The sequence below is a fragment of the Arachis stenosperma genome, chromosome 10 (assembly GCF_014773155.1).
Source record: "Arachis stenosperma cultivar V10309 chromosome 10, arast.V10309.gnm1.PFL2, whole genome shotgun sequence".
Taxonomy (NCBI): domain Eukaryota; kingdom Viridiplantae; phylum Streptophyta; class Magnoliopsida; order Fabales; family Fabaceae; genus Arachis; species Arachis stenosperma.
The window spans coordinates 70,965,747-70,983,620 of NC_080386.1; positions in this window are offsets into that span (position 1 = coordinate 70,965,747).

Consider the following 17,874-nt stretch of genomic DNA (forward strand, 5'->3'; position numbering starts at 1 on the left):
CATTATATTATCTTTAAATCAGGACCTTAGTGGTGATAAGCTCGAGAACGCAATTGTGAAGAACCTAGTTTTTGAACCGTATCGGTTAGGAGTTTTGATTCTAGTTTTTGTAAATAGTCTCAGTTTGACGAACCAGACTCAATTCATGAGAGAAGAGAGATAATTGGATAATTTTATCATTATATTAGTATTAAAAGCTTCTTGAATGATATTATAAGGTTACTTGGTCTATTTTAGTTGAAAACGAAAAATTGGTTTAACCGGGTTTACAGTTTACTAGTGCAGCTTAGCACCAGCACTCTTTGATGATGTTAGCAATGCTAAGGTCTCATTATACATGTTTTATTCTCATAATGAATATGTTACTAGTGTCATTTATGCTAGTAGCTCAGAAAATAATTTTTAGAGATGTTTTTACAAGTGTTCCGATACACCTAATTTTAGCAGTTATACAACAGAGATATTTTAATATTATTTTAATCCACCTCCAAGCCAACTATCACAACTCACCCTACAACCCCAAGAAACTCCAAGGCTGGTCATTTACTCCCTTTGGCCGAAAATGAGAAGAGAGAAAAGAGAGAAACTTTCATGATACTTAAATCTTCAAAGCTTGATTTCTTCTGAACTAAAACTCAAATCAAAACTCTGATTTCACCAATATGATCCTCTCTTCTTCCTCTACATAACCATATAACATATCAAGGCTGGAAATAAGGTGAGATGGCTGTCTCCCTCCCTCTTCAATTCGGTTTTCAAGGAAAACCATGCAAAGCATGTGTTTTCTTGATGTTCTTCCTTAGGAATCATGCTTAACTTGACTTGAGGGCCAAGAAACGTTAATTTCCAGCAACTATAAGGTGAGAAATCCCTTCCTAACATGCTGAGTGAGATTTGGTCAGTTGAGAGTTTTTGGATTTAAAGTTGTTCTTGATGTGATTTAGGAGGAAAAAGTGCTTAAGGACCACCTGAAAGTATAACTGAATTAGGAGCAGAAAAACCAGGTAGGGTTTGACGAAATTGATCTTGATTATTTGTGTTTGAGTTGTGTGAATGTTGTATGACTTGGCTGTGCTAAAAATTGGTTGCATATATGATTGATTCTTGGTGAAAATTTAGTGAAAATTTGATGAAATTTGATGAAATTCAAGCTTTGAGTTCATGTTCTTGAGGGCAGCTGGAAAAACGAACCCTAGACCTCAAATTGGGATTCAATTTTTGTTGAAATCATGTGAAAAAGATGGGGTTTTAGTGGCTGCAAATTTATTATGAATTATGGTAAAAATCGGTTGCTGAAAAGACTGAAAAATGGGTAAAAACAGAGAAAGAATCTGAAGAATTTATGAAGAACACAAAGAATACTTTGAGTGTGATGAAGAACAATGAAGAACAGGCTTTAGATCTTAAAAAGGGCAAGGTTGTAATTATTTTGGTGTTTGAGGGGTTATTTGGTAATTTCTGAAAGTTAGGGTGGTTAAAGTAGAAATATTAAAAGCTACGGGTGGTAAAAAGTAAATTTTGAAGGTTAAAAGTTAAAATGGGGTAATTTTAGAAAATTTAATGATAAAATAATAAATAATAATAAAATATTAAATAATAATATTTATTTAAAAATAATATTTTAATAAAAATAATAAAATAATACAGAAAAGGCAGTTTTCTGTAAAAGCTTTAGAAATACAACTTTAAGCGCAGAATCTCATAATTACCTTCATAAAACACTTAGGGAGTGGTAATAACATGATAGTGAGGCAAAGATATAGGAAAGATAAGAAGTTAAAGAAAAGATAAAGGCCAAAGAAAATTCTGTAAAGTTTTAAACACAGAAAAATAGACAGGGATTAGCGAACGAATTAGGGCAACATAGTTAGTCCTTGAGTTGCGGCTAGGGTTAGGTATAATATGAAAAGTTAAACTATTTCAGTATAGACTTAATGTACCTATACTTGGGACAGGCTAACTATTCATACCGAAATTTACATAAGCTTTAAATACATATGTTAGGCAGATAAATCAGAGCAGAGTAAAGTAAATAGGTAAAGAGAAAAAGAGTAATATAGATACAGAGAACAAAGTAATCAAAACAGAGTAAATAGACAAAGAGAAAAGAGTAATATGATAAAGAGTTAAGCCTTGCGGCATGATAATCTATTATATGTTCATCTACTGCTTTTCTGTTGGCCCTAGAGGTTTTGTAGGCCCAAATTCACCTACACTGAGTTGTTATTCCTATAGGCCGAAGTTCACCTGTAGTGAATATCAATTGTGTATCTCAGGGTGTTGCTCCTGTAGGCCAAAGTTCACCTACAGAGAGTTTTGATACCTCACTTACATGGGTGCTATTTCTGTAAGCCGAAGTTCACTTACAGAGGTGCTATTTCTGTAGGCCGAAGTTCACCTACAGAAAGTTGTTGTGCTGTGATTAGACTATTTCTATAAGCCAAAGTTCACTTACAAAGGTGTTATTTCTGTAGGGCGAAGTTCACCTACAGAAAGTTGTTGTGTTGTGATTAGACTATTCCTGTAAGGCGAAGTTCACTTGTGGGAGTGCTATTTCTGTAGGCCGAAGTTCACCTACAAAGAATAAGCCATATCTAGGACTAGTTCCTAGGCAATGTTGGGCTGCAGAGTGTAAACCAACACATGAGCTCATGGCCTGCATAGGACAGACATGCATCATACTTGGTTGTGCATTTCCTTTGTTATGATTGTTGTATGAATGTATGCTTTCCTTGTTTGTATTCTATTCTCTGTGTTTGTGTTTTACTTTCTTATATTCTTCTGTTCATGATCTGTTTTCAGTTTACTCTATTTTCTCTATTCATCTGTCTTCTATTTACTGCGTCTCTATATTCTGCCATATGTCTGCTAAGCGACACATATTAATGAACTTAACTAATAACCCGAGCCCTACTAAGAACTCCCTAGTTCTTACCCCTTCTCTCTCCCTTCACCCTCCAGATGGAAGCAAGAGTATCCTTCCGTAGTTTTCTAATGATCGTTCTGCAAAAGGGTTCTGTACTGGGTAGTCTTCTAAGTCTAGAGCGAGATTCGTTTTCTAGTTATATGTCTATACTGTGAGACCAGCCAACGTCTGCACCCTGTTTGTACGTGAACCTTAACCTAAACCTTGTGTATAAGACTCTTGTTATGTGGCTACTTGATGAAGTACCAGAGGAACGTCATAAGGCAATGTCTGATCGTGCAGAGGAGTAGTAGATGATGTCCCATCTTTTGGTGACATTTCAATTAACTTGAGTTTTGGAGACTTAGAATGTACTTTCCCCCGCTCAATAGTTTAGAGGGACTAGGTGAGTATAGAGTCTAGGCTAGCCTGGGCACCAGCTTAGGGACTTCTTGAACAGGTCAGTACTCTAATAAAGGCTGGATCACCAAATATTGTCAACTGCTTGTAATGTATTTATGTTTGGTTGTTTATAACTATTTTATCTGTTATTACTTGTGAATTGATTATGAATGATTCCGTCTATTAATCCAGACGTTTTCAAAAACAAAATACCTCGCAAATTAACTACGTTTTTAACAATGAATCAGACTCATATGATAAATAATAGATAATAATTAGGAAGACAAGATGGTAACACCCAGTTTCCCGTATGATCTAGACATACTGAAAATTGGGTCGTTACAGCGCTCCCTTGGTTGAGCGCTTCTCCTAGCGCTCCCTTGGTTGAGCGCTACGCTCATTCTTCAAACGCCCTTAGTGCGTAGGGTGGCAAAGCCTTCGCTCCAGGCTTAAGAACCACGAAAAAGTTAACAAAGTAAGCGCCACACTCACTAAGGAAGTGAACGCTAGCTCTTTGATGCGCACCTTCCTTGCCTTGGCGCTCTCTTTGTGAGCGCTGCGCTCTGTATTTAAGCGCTGACTATGTACGGATGGTACGAGCTTCCTCCCCCTAACTCGAAATCCATGAAAAAGGTAAGAAAGTGAACGCCACACTCACTACGGAAGTGAATGCTACTCTAAAAGTGTGGTCTTGAGCATGGCGTTGCTTCTTTGAACCCAACGCTTCCCTGATTGCTTCCCTTTTCATTTCTTCACCTACAAGCAACCAAACAAGTAATCAAAGTCTCACCAAATTCACAAGGTCTTTGCATTGTTCATGAAATCAATTAATTCTAGCATAAACCCAATGATTTTGTGTAAAATTAATGATGGTTGATTGATTCAAAATAATCATAAAATTCCACTCCAATCACTTACTTATTATGCAAGAAAGTGCATAAAACCTAATGAAACTAATGGAAAATGCTTGTAAAACTAGCATAAGATGACTTGTCATTGATGAGCGGATAATTTATACGCTTTTTGGCATTGTTTTTATATAGTTTTTAGTAAGTTCAAGCTACTTTTAGGGATGTTTCCATTAGTTTTTATGTTAAATTCACATTTCTGGACTTTACTATGAGTTTGTGTGTTTTTCTGTGATTTCAGGTAAAATCTGGCTGAAATTGAGGGACTTGAGCAAAACTCTGAAAAAGGCTGACAAAAGGACTGCTGATGCTGTTGGAATCTGACCTCCCTGCACTCGAAATGGATTTTCTGGAGCTACAGACCTCCAATTGGCGCGCTCTCAACGGCGTTGGAAAGTAGACATCCAGGGCTTTCCAGCAATATATAATAGTCCATACTTTATTCGAAGAATGACGACGCAACTTGGCGTTGAACGCCAAGTACACGCTCCTTTCTGGAGTTAAACGCCAGAAAAACGTCATGATCCGGAGTTGAACGCCCAAAACACATCATAACTCGAAATTCAACTCCAAGAGAAGCCTTAGCTCGTGTATTGATCAAGCTCAGCCCAAGCACACACCAAGTGGGCCCCGGAAGTGGATTTATGCATCAATTACTTACTCATGTAAACCCTAGGAGCTAGTTTATTATAAATAGGATGAATTACTAATGTATTAGACATCTTTGGTCTCAGTTTTGTTTTATTCTTCATCCTAAGAGACTATTGATCACGTTTAGGGGGGCTGGCCATTCGGCCATGCCTGGACCTCTTTCACTTATGTATTTTCAACAGTGGAGTTTCTGCACACCATAGATTAAGGGTGTGGAGCTCTGCTGTACCTCAAAGATTAATGAAGTTCTATTTTCTTTTATTCAAATCTCTATCTTATTCTTATTCCAAGATATTCATTCGTACCCAAGAACATGATGATAGTGATGAGTTAGATAACCCTCATCACTATTCTCACTGATGAACGCGCGTGATTGACAACCACTTCCGTTCTACATGCAACAAGGCTTGAATGTGTATCTCTTAGATTCCCCAACAGAATCTTCGTGGTATAAGCTAGATAGATGGCGGCATTTATGAGGATCCGAAAAGTCCAACCTTGTCTGTGGTGTTCCGAGTAGGATCCTGGGAATCCGGAAAGTCTCACCTTGTCTGTGGTATTCCGAGTAGGATTCCGGTAATGAATGACTGTGACGTGCTTCAAACCTGTAACCTGCTGGGCGTTAGTGACAGACGCAAAAGAGGGATTCTATTCCAGTAGGGGAGGGAACCAACCGGTGATTGGCCGTACTGTGACAGAGTGCGTGAGCATTAGCTTTCACTGCGAGGATGGAATGTAGCTATCAACCATGGGTGATGCCTCCAGACTGGTTAGCTGTGCGAGTGACAGCCGCATAGGATATTTCCCCGTGAGGATGAAAGTAGCCACAGTTGATGGTGAACCCCTATACAAAGCTTGCCATGGAAAGGAGTAAGAAGGATTGAGTAGAAGCAGTGGGAGAGTAGGCGTCCGAGAGCTCTACAGCATCTCCATTCCGCTTATCTGAAATTCCTACCAATGAATCTGCATAAGTATTTCTATCCCTTTTATTATTCCTTTTTATTTACAATCCAATAATCACAATTACCTTTTTAATCTGCCTAACTGAGATTTGCAAGGTGACCATAGCTTGCTTCATACCAACAATCTCTGTGGATTCGACCCTTACTCACGTAAGGTTATTACTTGGACGACCCAGTACACTTGCTGGTTAGTTGAACGGAGTTGTGAATTCAAATAAAGAAAATAAACAGTGCCCTAAGAGTATATTCATTCAAAATCCAAGAAACATAGATCACAATTTCGTCCACCAGTCATCACAACACCAAAATTAAACCTTGCTTGTCCCCAAGTAAGCACTAAACATGAGAAGAAATGAAATAAAACAGAGAAGTATATATGTCCTTATTCAGCAGGTAATTGTATTTAGACTATGTGGTTTTATGCAGATAAGATGCAGCTCAATTATTCTTAGCTGTCTGATATGAAATATTTCTTTGAGGATTCACTAGAGTTGCTGCTATGTCCCGGGTTAGTTAAACCAAGTTACCAAGTTTTAAAAGACTCCTTAGAACCTAACTGTCCAAGCATATCCTAGTACAAGAAGCACCACAAGCATATGTCTTAAGGTCCAAGCTATTGGTGTCTAGCCTTATTGTTTGTTTCTTTTCCAATTCTTGGCTTTTCTTTTCTTGTTCTTTCTTACATTTCTTTATTCTCCAGGGATGTTCATTAGTTGGAGGTTTTATAACAGCAACAAAGTTTACACTACAAAGGACATTCTATTCTGCAGCTTTTATTATTGAGCTTACATCTAATCAAGCAATTACCACCACAGAACTTCATTCTAATTCCTACCACGTTAGACAATGACTTTCTATTTCAAACATTTTCTCTTATTGATGCAAAAGGGAAACAAGACATGAATTTAATGCAAATGAGTGACAACAAGCATAATGCAGATCCTAATAAGAAATCTACTAAGACATGAAAGTCCAGAACATAAAATAATTGGAGGCACATCATGTTTCAGATATGCATCATCCTTATTTAATTAAAACCATAGAAGGGACTCCACCACTGATGTCTGGAAAACGATCCAACATAAAACTCATAGGCAAGTGTACCGGGTCGCATCAAGTAATAATAACTCACATGAGTGAGGTCGATCCCACAAGGATTGAAGGATTGAGCAATTTTAGTTAGGTGGTTGATTTAGTCAAGCAAACATGGGTTGATTTGAGTGATTTGTATCCAACAGAAGCTAAATTGTATGAAATTAAAAAGGAGAGGGATAATTGACTGTAAATTAAAGGGCAGGAAATATAAATTGAGCTGAATCTTAAAGAACAAGTAATGTAAATGACTGAAACTTAAATTGTAAGAAATGTAAATGGCTGAAGCTTAAAGTGCAAGAAATATAAAATTGCAGAAATAATAAAAAGCTCAAGGAGCTGGGATCTCAGAATCACACACGAACAAGCAAAAGCAAGCAATCTTGGAAACAAAAAATGAAATAAGTTGCATCAGATCTCAATCAGAAAAGTGAAAGTGTTTGAAGAAATAAACAGCAAATGAATTAAACTTAAATTGTAGAATTTCAACAGAAGAGTGAAGATCTCAGGGGTTAAAGAGACAAGAAAATAAGTCTAGATCTCAATTCATTCCTTGATCCAATCGGAAAATAATTTGCAGAAGAAATAAAAATGAAAGCAGTAAAGGAAATTTAGATCCAATCCTTAGATCAATTGAGATGAAGAGTAGAAGATGATTCTCATAATTTGAATCAACGGAACTCTTTCCAATCTCAATTCAAGATCCAAAGGAAGACAACAAAATTAGTGGGAGCAATGAAAATGAAATCAGAAAGCTTAATTCAACTCATAATTCCTTACAATTATGCAGAAGAGAACAAAAATGAATTATAGATCAAGGATTGAAACAGAATTCCTTCAATCTCTATCCACAATTCACAAACAGAAAAGAGTGTAGAACAATGAAAAAGAAAATTAATTCCCAATCCCAATTTCCCAAATTCAATGATGAAAATTAAAATGAGTTAAAAGTAAAACTAAATTGACAGAGGGTCCTTTCTAAATCAAACTAACTTCTATTTTTACACTTTCTATTTTTGATCTTCAAGCCTTGAATTGGGCCTTTGGCTTTGCTGAGATTGGGTCGAAGATGGCTCCAATTGAATGCTCTTGATCTTGAGAAGAGATCTGTGTGAGAATTGGATACTGATGCTTAAAGTTTGTGTCAATGTTTGAGGGTCAACGTTGACTCAAACGCCACTTTGAATCATATCAGGAAAAACCAGAAAGGCTTGCTGTCATTGGCGTTTGACTCAATGTTGAAGGGCCAACATCATCGAATCCACGCATACGCGTGCTTTGCGTGTTCGCGCATTCTGCTCAAAAATGCTTATCCACGCGTTCGCATGGATAAAAAAATCATTTTTCCCGTTCTGAGGACGTTGGCCTCAGCGTTGGACCCCAAACGTTCCTTCCAACGTTGGCATTTTCACGCGTACGCGTGCGTCATGCGTTCGCGTGCTTTGCTCTTTTCCCATCCACGCGAACGCGTCACTGATGCGTTCACGTCGATGCATGTTTTTCAAATCTCAATTCTGGGTCGAGCATTGTGGACGTTGGAGGCTACGTTTGAGCTAACGTTGAACCCCCAACGTTAAAATTTAGTGTCACATACGCGTGACCCACGCGTACGCATGGATGGTCATTTTGCCATTCCACGCGTGCGCGTGACACACGCTTTCACGGGGATACAGAATTTTGCTTTTTCACGCGTACGCGTCATAGACGCGTACGCGTCGCTAAAAAAACTTTTTTTGCCCAAAATTTAAACTTTTCATTACTACGTTGGGGGTAACGTTGGATGTCCAACGCTACCTCAAACGTGAGCATCAGCAAATTTATGTTCTGTTTCTCTTCTCCAAGTCTCTTTTCTTCAACCTTCCTCCATGATTTTCTTCACCTATCATCAACCAACAAATGTATCAAAGCCTTGCTAAAGTCATGAGAATTCTTATCATTCTTAACACACAAGTAATTATAGCATAATTCTCATGAAATTGCATCATATTAATCATAATTGGATGAATCTAGGTATGCCAGAATTTCTACCCAAATGGCTCACTTATAACTCAAGAAAGTGCATAAAACCTATCAAAAATAAAGAAAAGGGCTAGTAAAACTAGCCTAAGATGCCCTAGCATCACAACACCAAACTTAAATCTTGCTTGTTCCCAAGCAAGTACTGAATTATTAAGAAGAAAAAATGAAACAGAAGGGGGTGTTCATATCAGCAAAGCATTATTGGTAGCTCATGGGGTTTTATGCAGACAATGCACCAGCTCACTTCTTATTGATATTTAGGCATAAAATGTCTGTCTTGAGCATCAATTGACACACTGCTATGACCTCTTATTATTACTTATCCTTGATAATTACTTTTCTTCATTTTCTTTTCCTGCAAGCTTTAGCTCAGTGTCATGTGTGCAGCAGTTTCTCAACTTATTTGTGCTTAACACATTATTCACTACAGACACTTGGCTCACATTTCTACTTAGGACATTGATGCCCAGCACCTGTTTAGGTCACTAAATGTCTTGCAACTAGGTTGCTCTTGATGGTGGACTTTCGGTTGATAATCCCGGGTTAGTTAACCCAAGTTACCATGTGATAAAGCACTCCATAGAACCTAATCATCCAAGCAGATCCTAGTACAAAGACACCACATGCATATATCCTAAAGTTCAAGCTATTGGTGTCTAGCTTTATTCTTTCTTTCTTTTGTTGTTGCTCCCACTCTTGTCTTTTCTTTTTCTTTCTATTTGTTTTTCTTTCAACTAAGGATTTTTATTTGCTAAGATTTATAGACATTAAGCTCATTTTTACTTAAAAAGAGAACAATCTATCCTTTTATTCATTATGAGTGAGCTAGCACACAATCAAACACATATACCACCACTTACTATTATTTCACTTCTTGCTAATGAGGAACCATTCCACTTGTTCAAACATTTCTTTTATTTAATTGAAAACACACAGGGAACAAGACAAGCATTTAGTCAAGTGAAAGTGAACACACACAAGCACACACTTAAGCTAGCATACTTATTTCTACTAGATCACTCAAGATGCAAAATGACTTAAACTAAAAGTTACTACCAACTAAACAAACATTTTCTTTTTTTATTGGTTGTGATAAGCAAGGAGCGGGTCCACTTTTTATTTGTCTTCCTTTTTGTCTTTCTTTTTCCTCTCACTTGCTTGATTACTAGTTTCTCCCATGCCCTTGCCTTTTAGCTTTTGCCAGAATCCAGCTTTCTTCATTGTCTCTTCTACCCTATTCTCCAGGTGTATTGCTTTGTCTACTTCTCTTTCACTTCTTACTTTGAAGTATTCAACATAAGTTGGAAATGCTGGTTCCATGTTGTGTAGAGGATCCGCAATGTAGCTTAATGATGAGCGGATAATTTATACGCTTGTTCGCATTGTTTTTATATAGTTTTTAGTATGATTTAGTTAGTTTTTAGTATATTTTTGTTAGTTTTTAAGCAAAATTCACATTTATGGACTTTACTATGAGTTTGTATGTTTTTCTATGATTTCAGGTATTTTCTGGCTGAAACTGAGGGACCTGAGCAAAAATCTGATTCAGAGGCTGACAAAGGACTGTAGATGCTGTTGGATTCTGACCTCCCTGCACTCGAAGTGGATTTTCTGGAGCTACAGAACTCCAATTGGCACGCTCTCAATTGCGTTGGAAAGTAGACATCCAGGGCTTTCCAGCAATATTTAATAGTTCATACTTTGCATGAGTTTTGATGACGTAAAATGGCGTCAAAACGCCAGCTCTCTACCCTTTTCTGGCTTCAAAACGCCAGAACTGGCATAAAAGCTGGAGTTAAATGCCCAAACTGGCACCAAAGTTGGTGTTTAACTCCAAAAGAAGCCTCTAGACGTGTAAAGCTCAATGCTCAGCCTAAGCACACAACAAGTGGGCCCTGGAAGTGGATTTCTGCATCATTTACTTATTTTTGTAAACCCTAGTAGCTAGTTTCATTATAAATAGGACCTTTTACTATTGTATTTAGAATAATCTTGGCCTCTATCTTTGATCAGTTTATGCGATCTTAGACATTGGGGGCTGGCCTCATGGCCATGCCTGGACCTTCATCACTTATGTACTTTCAACGGTGGAGTTTCTACACACCATAGATTAAGGGTGTGGAGCTCTGATGTTCCTCGAGTATTAATGCAATTACTACTGTTTTCTATTTAATTTATGCTTACTCTCATTCTAAGATATTCATTCGCACTTCAACATGATGAATGTGATGATCCGTGACACTCATCACCATTCTCACTTATGAACGCGTGCTTGACAAACACTTCCGTTCTACCTGCGAAAGCTAGAGTGTGTATCTCTTAGATTCTTGGTTCATGAGCAGAGTCTTCGTGGTATAAGCTAGAATCAATTGGCAGCATTCTTGAGATCTAAAAAGTCTAAACCTTGTCTGTGGTATTCCGAGTAGGATCTGGGATGGGATGATTGTGACGAGCTTCAAAATTGCAAGTGTTGGGCGTAGTGAAAGACGCAAAAGGATCAATGGATCCTATTCCAACATGAGTGAGAACCGACAGATGATTAGCCGTGCGGTGACAGCGCATTAGGACCAGTTTCACTGAGAGGACGAACGGTAGCCATTGACAACGGTGATCCTCCAACATACAGCTTACCATAGAAAGGAGTATGAAGGATTGGATGAAGACAGTAGGAAAGCAGAGATTCAGAAGGACTAACGTATCTCCATACGCTTATCTGAAATTTCCACCAATGAATTACATAAGTATCTCTATCTTTTTTTTATGTTTTATTTATATTTTAATTATCAAAACTACATAACCCATTTGAATCTGCCTGACTGAGATTTACAAGGTGACCATAGCTTGCTTTAAGCCGTCAGTCTCCGTGGGATTGACCCTTACTCACGTAAGGTTTATTACTTGGACGACCCAGTGCACTTGCTGGTTAGTTGTGCGAAGTTGTGAGGAAGAGTGATATTACAATTGTGCGTACCAAGTTGTTGGCACCATTGAGATCACAATTTCGTGCACCAAGTTTTTGGCGCCGTTGCCGGGAATTGTTCAAGTTTGGACAACTGACGGTTCATCTTGTTGCTCAGATTAGGTAATTTTATTCTTATTTTATTTTCAAAATGTTTTCAAAAATATTTCAAAATTTTTCTTATTTTTCTTTTTTCCAAAATAATTTTCGAAAAAAAACCCAAAAAAAATTCATAAAATCATAAAAACTCAAAAATATTTCATGGTTCTTATTTGAATCTAGGGCCAAATTTTAAGTTTGGCACTACAAGAAAAACACCCATTCAGGTACACTTAAAAAGTGTAGCCAAAAGTGAAAAAAATTATGCCTTAGGCTACGGCTACGCTTTTTGGGCTACGGCTACGCTTTTTGGGGTGATTCCTATTCGGCTGTTGCCTATTCTCAAAGGCTACGCTTTTCAGCACCAAGGGCTATGCTTTTGGCGTTTGGGAATAGGCTACGCTTTTCAAGTGATGTTGTCCAGGACCAAAGGCTACGCTTTTCAGCTTCCATTTTTACCAGATTAGGCTACGCTTTTTAACGCTACTGAATAATTTGTAAAACGTAGCCGCATTGTATATTATAGCTACTCTATATAAGTGTAGCCCTAGGTCCTTTTTTTTTTAATTTTCTGTATAACCGTAGCTACTCTATATAAGTGTAGTCTTAGGTCCTTCATTGTTTTTTTTTTAATTTTCTATATATATATATATATATATATATATATATATATATATATATATATAATATTCTAATAATTTTTTATACAACATAATATTTAATAATATTATTACATATATAATTTTACATTTTTAATTAAATGAGTTAAATATTATAAAATAAAATTAAACACGTAATTATACTAAATAATTTTTTTAAATAATAAAAATCATCTTTACACAATTCAAAGACATAATCTTAAGAAGAGATAATTTAAGTCACATGAAACTTGTATCACATATCAATTAAAATGCAAAGTTTACACTCTATATCAGAAAAGAACTTAAAAAACAAAAAATCATTAATCTTCTAATCTCGGTATAATGACTAAAAAATATTCTGAAGCACCTTCAAATTTTTCTCAAACACATCTTTTTCATGCTGATCTTCATCACCATCAAGAAAACTCTTGGCCTTAACAATTGTATCAGTGTTCATTCCCTTGTTCATTCCCAGCAAGAACTAATTTCCAAGCAGTTACTGCCCTGCTTACAGTTGCAGATTATCATAATTCAAAAAGAGAAGCATGTAAGGATTTTGCATACTGATTCACCACCATACGCAATCAATACAAGATTATGTTGAAGGAAATGACCGGGCTACTTACAAATATTCTTTTGACCATTCTCGCGACACATGAAGAAAACAAAATCATAGAACCGAATGAATTCTGAAAAGTCTGCCTGGCAAGAGCGACAAATGAAGTACATGTTCCAATTGCAAGTATCAGATTAAAGATTAAAAATACAAGAAACCAAACTTGTTGCTTTTCTATTATTCTTATTAAAGCTGAATGCTAAATTCATAAAATCATGCCAATCAGCTTGATTTCAAGTGCAAAAGGGAAAAACGGCGTTGTCTCAAAGAGTAAAGTGAGAATCATCAACCTAAATTGTAAAATTAAAAATGAATTGAGACAGAACTAATGATATTAATACTATGTAATATGATTTGATTCCTCGTCCTGTAGTTCAGCTTAGAGTGCGCCAGAACTAATCTCATCAAAGTAAAAAATAAAATAAAAAGAGGTATCAGGTTAAGATATTACAACAATTGAGTTTAAATTAAACCCGTTTCACGCTTTACAAGGTTCTACTTTACCAGATTCTTGATTATATTCCACCACGGTTTGGAAATTTAGCATAGGTTAATGTGCCCTCTTGTTAATTAAAATTTGTAATCTAATGTTAGTAACATGGAAAAAGCAGTTTCTAATAATAATAGGGTTCTAAGTGCAAAACAGAACAGAACAAAAACAGAACAGAGTGTAGTATTATGATTATGATTATTATAATTATAGAAGAGCATATATACTATGGAAAATTGAAATTTTGGCCTTGGTAGTTGGTATGCAGAGGGAGATTTTTATTTTGTTGGCAATATAATACAGGAATAAAGGCTGCACATAAATTATTTAAGTTGAAAAATGAAATGAACCATATTCTATGGTTGAAATGACCAGATCAACTTTGTTATCACATGCTTTGAGTGATGTGATCCATTATGAAATAAAATTGGAACCAATTGATGACTAAACATTAAAGAAAGCTTAGTGAGGTGTAATGTAATCATATTAGCAATATAATGTAAGTGATGATTCCCTTGTTGATCATAAGGTGAGGTTATATATAAGGGGTTGGAAGAAAGCAAGATTGAAGCAATTTGGTTAGAAAAATTTTGAATAGATAAAGAGGTACTACGTACCTGGTTGCAGCAACCTCGAAGCTAGTTCAAACTAGTGGGAGGTTGTGTGCAGAGAAAGCGCACATCAATGGCTCATGGAAGAATTCAGTTTAAGAGAATAGAGAACCCGGTTTACAGGCAAGTTACCTTCTACAAGCGCCGAGCTGGGCTTCTCAAGAAGGCTAAGGAGCTCTATGTCCTTTGCGACGCTGAAATTGGTAAATTAAATAAACAAAGAAAAGAAAAGAAAAGAACATTGCTCACAAAAGCTAAACAGAATTGAGGGTGTATTATTGAAAAGATATATGTATAGTTAACTAGTCTAGCCATTTAAAAAGTAAATAAAAAATAGTATTTTTAAATGAAAGCTAAGAATCCCAATTCTAGAGTCCTAGATTGCATTGAAGCCCTGTGAAAAATTGGTCAATTACCTATAATGCCACCGACAGCCTTCTTCCTCAAATCAACAGCAGGCAAAATAAAAAGCTTCTTCCACCATGGTCTTAACCAAGGTGTCAGTAAAAAGCTTTTCCTACAAAAATTTAAATTCAAAATAAGCATGATTACAAGAAAGGCTTCAAGCTGGTATTCATTTACATAGAATCAGCTTCATAATCCATAATGCATTACAATTTCTAAGAGTTGCATCAAAACCGAATTTCATATTCTTTCTGCAACAGCACCACAAATAGAAGTCTTTTACAAAGAATAGCACAACTCGAATTTTATTATTTTTCTTAGAACAATTATATTAAATCAAACGTAGTAGAAACACACCAGACAAGAAGAAACACCGGGCCATTCAATGGCTTTGCAAGCATCAAAATACTCATTTCATTTGTGTCCCAATCCAAACCCAGTTTTAGGACTCGCTGTAAAATACCAAGAAAATGCTCATTTTCATTTGTGTCTGAATCAAAACCTAATCATGTGAAATATTCTTAATAAAATATCTAAAACTACTATTTTTCAGGTTATAATATTGAAATGTGAAGGAAGTAAAACCTGATCACCGATAGTTGACCATGGCATCCCTTGAAGACCCACACTAGGAGGGCATGAACCCAATGAAAAATCCTGCAGCTCGACTCTTTCCCTAAATTTTTATAATTGGAATCGAGTTAATTGGCTTCTTATAGTGCATAATTTGCATCATATCATATTTTAATGTAATTATTACACACAATAGTATATAAAATACAGTATGATGCATCTGAGAACAAATAAACAACTTACCTAGCCTTTGCCATATCTTCCTCAAGGCATCTCACACACTCTGCAGCTTTTTCCAAGGACTTCTTAGCCACTTCCTTTGATAATGAAAACAATATATATTACAAACCTTCAATACAGAAAACTCAGGAATAAAAACTTAAACTTAATTAAGTTTTAGTCGTTGAGATGATAAAAAAAATCATATAAAGTGGGACATTAATTTATATACTGTATACAAGAATAACTAGAGAAGCAGAAGGCTAAACTCTCCTTGCAGAACTAACAAAAGCTAATATCGTGAACTATCAATAGTTAAATGGGCTTGTTCACATTTCAACTTTCAAGCTCAAAGGGTTTATGCATGAGAGGACATCATATATGTTCTTAATGAACATTTGGGAGAGTGGGTTCAAAACAGCTTCCCAATACTAACACAAAACAATTGATTAAAAATTCAAAGCCACTAAACTTGTCCTATTACCTTGTTCCCGTGGCTTCCAGTAGTATCACTTTCATCACTCCCTCAAAAACCAATTTGAAGCACCAAAGCAATTCCTAATTTTCTGGCTTCAATCTGCATTAGCTCTGCAAATTCATAACACACACAAACCACAAATGGTGTTAGAAATAATAAACTCTGCTTGATGAGGTGACGATTCGAACACTTGAGGCCAATAATCTTCTCAAACAAAAAAGAAAACCCTAACGAAGCAAGAAGCAAAAACTCATAAAATTAGGAAGCCCCAAAAATAGAACCCCCAAAACCTTCAAAAATTCAAAGAAGAAAAATCCATGACAGAGAACAAGTGAGATAGAGGGTGAGACAAAGAGAGAGCAAATGAGATAAAAAGTGAGATGACGAGCGACAAAGAGAATGAGATTGAGAATTATTATAGGTGGTCTGCGATTGCTTTTCGGCTACCAGGAAGCTAAAACCATTCATGCAGTAAAACCCCTAATTCCTATCAGTGTCATATCCAGAAGCTACAACCCCTAATTAAAAACCCTAAAATTGGAACCCAAAACCTCCCAAATTTCACAGAACAAACTGAAAATCGATACGAACCTTCTCAGGTGAGCGGCGATGACGATGCTGAGCGAAGACGACGATGCTGAGCAATGACAGTGAGCACATGCGATGATCATGCTGATCGGCGACGGTGAGTGCACGAGATGGCAATGCAAGGTGATGCAAGGCGATGGTCAGCTCACGCAACGACGATGGTCCGCGCGGCAGAGCCCTAGCCGGTGTCGTCCTCTTCTTCCTTCCCCTCTCCTATCTTCTTCTATTCTTCTTCCCATTCTCCCCTTTTCTGATTTTTCCCTCTTTTGTGTGTGTGTGAGTGAGGATGAGAGTGTGAGTTCTGAGTGGTGAGCTGGTGACTGGTGAGTGATAACTGGTGAGTGGCGCAGCCATGTGGTGAGTGGTGATTGGGTGGCGACGGTCAACAGTGATGGTGAGAAGGCGAAGGTGATGAGTGTCGTAGGTGATATGTGTTGAAGGTGAGAATGGCGAAGGTGAGGGTTCCTCGAATTGAAGGTGCTGTGTGCGTGTGTGCTTTTGGAGGGAATTGAAAGAGTAATAAAAATTTCATTAAGTGTTAGGATTTAGTCCACATACATTAGGCATCACTTTTAAAATGCACCCAAAACTTAATAAATAGGCTATCTTTTAAAAGCGTCTCCTTTGATACGAAAAGTGAACCTATAGATATCAATCTACGGCTACACTTTATAAGTAATTTCTATAATACCTAAGGCTACGCTTTTTAAATGATGTCGCATTTGTGTATCATTTTCTCTTATAAAAAGGCAACACGGAGAAAAGCGTAGCCTATTCTATGAATAGGCTACGCTTTTCAAATGTAGCTTAAAAAAAGTGTAGCTGAATGGGTATTTTTCTTGTAGTGTGGAGTCAATTGCATGATTTTAATTGTCTTGCAATTTTCGAAACACATGCATTGTGTTCTTGATGATCTTCAAGTCGTTCTTGATGAATTGCCTTGTTTGATCTTCATGATTTATTGATTTGCACTGCATGATGTTCTACATATGCATTCTTGCATCCATATGGCCCAAACATGAGAAAGTTCTAAGTTTGGTGTCCTCCATTTTTTCTTTCATTAAGAAAATTGAGTTCTTGATGTTCATCTTGATCTTCAAGATTGTTCTTGGTGTTCATCTTGACGTTCATAATGTTCTTGCATATATCTTGTGTTTTGATCCAAGAATTATATGTTTTGACTCATTTTGTTGTTTTTCAAAATTGAAAACATATCTTCTTGAATAAAGGATTTAGCAAAATGAAGATCCAAGAAC